Source organism: Vicia villosa, linkage group LG5, assembly GCF_029867415.1.
Source record: "Vicia villosa cultivar HV-30 ecotype Madison, WI linkage group LG5, Vvil1.0, whole genome shotgun sequence".
Taxonomy (NCBI): Eukaryota; Viridiplantae; Streptophyta; class Magnoliopsida; order Fabales; family Fabaceae; genus Vicia; species Vicia villosa.
In genome coordinates, this window is record NC_081184.1 from 32,459,042 (window position 1) to 32,464,065 (window position 5,024).

A 5,024-nucleotide genomic window follows, 5' to 3' on the forward strand; every position below is an offset into this window, starting at 1 on the left:
AAACAAAAAAGAAGGATTGCTCCGCTTAAAATCGAGGCAGCTTTGGCTTTCCGAAGGAGACCGGAATTCCCGTTACTTCCACAATTCTTTGAAAGTCAAAAAAAGGAGGAACTTATTATGCTCTCTCAACACAGGCGCGACATCTATAGAGGAGGTCAAGGAAATCAAAGACCACATCTTCAAACATTACAGCAGCTTTTTCAAGGAGGAAGAAACCAACAGACCCGAGCCTCTCAACATTGCTCTTTCTTCTCTGTCTCAAGCGGATAAGGAGGATATGGAAAGGCTGTTCTCGGAATCAGAAGTTAAGGAAGCTATATGGTCTTGCGACGGTCACAAGAGTCCCGGCCCGGATGGTTTCTCGATTGAATTCTTCAAAAGCTTTTGGCCGCTCTTAAAAGGGGACATCTTGAGTTTCTGCCACGATTTCCACTCTAAAGGCAAGCTTGTGAAATCCATCACTTCTTCTGTCATCACTCTCATACCAAAGTCTAGAAATCCTCAATATTTAGCCGAATACCGTCCAATTTGTTTGGTGGGTAGCCTCTACAAAATTTTGGCGAAGTTGTTGGCTTTAAGGCTTAAGAAGGCGATCGGGTCTTTGATTCCTCCCAACCAAACAACATTTGTTCCGGAAAGAAATATGTTTGATGGGATTTTGTTGGTTAATGAGTTACTTGATTGGACCAAAAAGACTAAAAAAGAGTGCTTCTTGCTTAAGGTCGATTTCGAAAAGGCTTTTGACTCGGTCTCTTGGAAGTACCTTAGGCTTATTTTAAACAATATGGGATTCGGGGGAACTTGGATGAAGTGGATGGAAGCTTGCGTTTTTAATAGCTACATGTCCGTTTTAGTGAACGGGAGTGCAACGAATGATTTCAAGGTTCAACGGGGTTTGCGCCAAGGTGACCCCTTATCCCTATTTCTCTTTGTCTTAGCGATGGAAGGCCTAACCGCTTTGGTTAGGAAAGCGGTTGATTTGGGTGAATTCAAACCGTTCAAGTTCGGGACGACGGATCAAGTGGACATATTACAATTTGCGGACGACACTATAATTCTTGGCGAGGCATCCACCCACAATCTTTGGACTCTAAAGGTTTTGTTGAGAGGTTTTGAACTCGTGTCGGGCTTGAAAATTAACTTTGCAAAGAGTAATGTATACGGAGTGAATGTTGGCAACGGTTTCCTCACCGCGGCCACATCCTTTCTCGGCTGCAACAAAGGAGATATCCCGTTCTTGTTTCTAGGAATCAAAGTGGGGGCAAATCCTAGAAGTAGGAATACATGGTCGAGAGTTATCAACAACATCAAGAATAGGCTCTCCTCTTGGAAAGGTAAATGCATCTCAATCGGCGGTAGAGTAACACTTATCAATACGGTGCTCAATGCAATTCCTTCTTTCACTCTATCTTTTTTTAAAGCACCAGGTTTGGTTATCAAAGAGATAAATAGTCTTTTGAGTAATTTCTCGTGGAACGGGAACACATCTTCGCGAGGGATACATTGGGTGAAGTGGAGCACCGTTTGTAAGCCAAAGGAAAAGGGTGGTTTAGGAATTAGAGACGTCGACGAGATCAATCGAGCGCTTCTCCTCAAGTGGAAGTGGAGGATTCTCACGGGAAAAAACACGATTTGGAGAGGTTTTTTGGACATGAGATACAAGAACCCTATCACAAAGGTCCAAGGTCCGCGTGGTGATGTTTGCAGGCCCAAAGACTCCAATTGGTGGAAGGATATGATCGCCAACGATGTCACGGTGGATACTGGTGAAGAGGGCTTTTCGTCGTGCATCCACGGTAATCTGAAGAATGGTAAAAACATCCTATTCTGGCACGGTATTTGGCTGGGAGATCATCCTCTCAAAAACAAATTTCCGGAACTGTATGACATTTCTTCTTCCAAACTAGCCTCTGTGTCTGATTTTCTCTCTTGGAACAATAATGTTGCTGCCTGGAATTTCAATTCCATGTTCTGCCTTGTTCAAGACGCTGTTCTGCCGCCTCTAAGTGGCACTGCCCACCTGCAGTGGCAGCTCTTTTCCTCGATGCTGGCAGCGTCTTCTCCAGTTCAGCACGACGAAGATGCGTTCCTTTGGAACCAAAACAGCAGCGGCTCCTTCTTCGTGGCTTCCATGTCTGCTCTAATTGCAGAGAATAAGGAGATAGCCTGGCCCGCGAAAACGATGGACATGATTAAAGTCTTATGGAAATTGACGGTTCCCCTCAAATTCAAGGTCTTCGCTTGGAGACTCTTCATATCAAGACTACCGGTTAAGGAATCGCTTATAAGAAGAGGTGTCACCATCGATGCTATCAACGCTTGTTGTGAGTTTTGTCGGCTGCACCCGGAAAATTTGAACCATCTCTTCTTCGATTGTCCCGTCTCAAATCTGTTGTGGGGCAGAATTTTCACATGGATGGGAGTTGATCTCTTATTCTCTCTTGATGAGTTTATGGTGTTTGGCAAGTTTCATGAGAAGGTAAAGAAGGCAAATTCAAGACTGAAAATCAACACTATTTGGCTAGCTACAACTTGGAGCATTTGGTTCATGAGAAACGCAATGATTTTTGATAAGGTGCCGTATAGTTTCGACGCGGTGTATTCTAACATCTTGTATTTATCTTGGAATTGGCTAGCTAGTAGCAACCCTTTGTCCTTCTGTAGCTTCTATGACTGGTTTAAATCCCCTTTGGATTGTTTCAATTCTTTGTAATTTCTCTGCTGTAAGGGTTGCACCCCTAGTGCGATTACTTATATCAATTGCCTATTGAAAAAAAAATATTGCTGGTCTTTGATGGATCGTCAAAGTTATCAGCATCAATTAGAAGTAGAAGGACATAAAGATAAGTCTACAAAATATAGAGCTCAAGCAAATTATTTTAGCGAAGATGTGGAGGAAAAGGATATGAAAGAGGAGGAGAAAAATTTGCATGCTCTTTCCAAAGACCATGTAAATGGCAAAAATAATGTTGGTGTAACTTCTAATTCGAGTTTTCTTATTCAATGGCTCGGTCGATATATGTCAATTCATTGTCTTATGAGATTGTCAAGGTCTAATTATGGGTCAATTGCCGCATTAAATAAGAGTTTTAGATCATTAATAAAGACTGGTGAATTGTATAAATTGAGGGGGGAAATGGGTATATTAGAATATTGGGTTTACTTCTCCTCTGGAGTTCTTCAATGGGAAGCTTTTGATCCAAATCGTAATAGGTGGGTGCACTTGCCTAAAATTAATTCTGAAAAGCATCAAGTTTTTGGGTCATTGGCTGTTGGTACAGAGCTTCTAGTCTTTGGAGCTGAATTAATGGATCCTATCGTTTACATGTATAGCCTTTTGACTAATACATGGTAAGTTGGAAAAATGTTGCATACTCCTAGACGCATGTTTGGTTATGCGAGCCTTGGAGAAATTGGCATAATAGCTGGCGGTGTCGATGAGTGTGGAAACACCTTGAACTCGGCTGAACTTTATAACTCTAACACTGGAAAATGGGAGACCCTTCCAAAATTGAATACGGCTAGAAAAATATGCTCAAGTGTATTTATGGATGGAAAATTTTATGTAATGGGTGGGATTGGAGCATACGATAAAACACATCTTACATGTGGTGAAGAGTTTGATATGAAGACAAAAGAATGGAGAGTTATACCCAACATGTTTCCGATACAAAATTCGATGTTTGGAGCACCATTTATTTTTAAATCATTGCATTCGTATGGAGCTATAAAAAATGTATTATATGCTGCTGATTATGCACAACAAGAAATAAAAAAAGTTTGATTAAGACAGCCACTCATGGGTTATCATTGGAACATTTCCCAATCATGACACCTCAATTGATGTTTGGGGCCTATCCTTTCAATATTCTTGTGGAGATCGACTATTATTTTTTGGCGGCTGTCATATTCATGGAAAGGACATGATTGAAATTTATTCTTGGGTTGCAGATGAAGGTGCGCCACGTTGGAAATCGCTAGCGAGAAAGAATTCATGGAAATTTATGAATAATTGTGCGGTGATGGGATGTTGACGTTGTTCTATATTATGAGATTATTGTTTATTTTGGTTTTTTTTTTCTTTTCAATTTAGCCTAAAACAGAGTTGGTCGATGACTTTTGATTTACTGTGGGTGTTGATTTTATAATATTGAAATTTTGTTATTTTAAGTATATATTATTGGTGTCATTATTTATTTTTATTTTTTATTAATTTATATTTTTTATTAGAATTAAAGATAAAAAAAACTAATAAAATTTTAGATTAAGCTGACCAAATTGAAAGTGTCACAAGTAAAAAAGTTATTTGACACGGTAAAAAATAACATAGCAAACATCCACATTCTATTTGTATTATAATTATTTTATACAAAGGGAAGATCCAAATTCATTTCACCATTAAAAACTAAGATCCATTATTAGATTTATTTTTGCATGTAGTCAATAAAAACTCAATTTATCAAAAATACAAAAATCCAAACTTTCTTAATTTTATAAATTATAGATTTATTTTTGCATGTGGTTGAACCCAAAAATTTCAAAAACATTCATTTTTCTTTTCCTTGATGGTCGAACCCGCAACCCTTTCCTTGCAATTACTATTTTTTATTTTATTTTCATATATGATTCAAATATTAGGTCTTCATTCCTGTTTGTCTAAGACCAGATTTTATAAAGAGTAGACTAAGGTTGTCATTCTTTAGGTTCCTTTCTTCGTGATAGAGTTTTGGTTGTGTCTCCCATATCTTTTTGGAGCAATTTTTCTTTTACATATAAAAATTCATTTAAAAAAAACTACCGATTGGCCCTTATAAGAAAAGAAGTATGATAATATTTTTTTATAATATTTTGAGTTTTGACATTTACTATAATTAAGTTTTGAGAAAAATCAATGGATTTTATTTTACGAGAAGTGAGTTAACCTTATTGTTTCCCGATAATGTGAAAAACAATAAGGTTACTAGAGGATGTTTGGGTTTTTAACATGTTAGAACAAGAAATGTTCTGATCAATATTCTTAGTTT

The 5,024-nt window shown here is 38.1% G+C and overlaps 1 pseudogene; it reads left to right on the forward strand.

Moving 5' to 3' along the window:
- Positions 1-2,794: 2,794 nt before the first annotated feature.
- Positions 2,795-4,034, forward strand: LOC131604469 (F-box/kelch-repeat protein SKIP11-like; annotated as a pseudogene).
- The last annotated feature ends 990 nt before the right edge of the window (positions 4,035-5,024 follow it).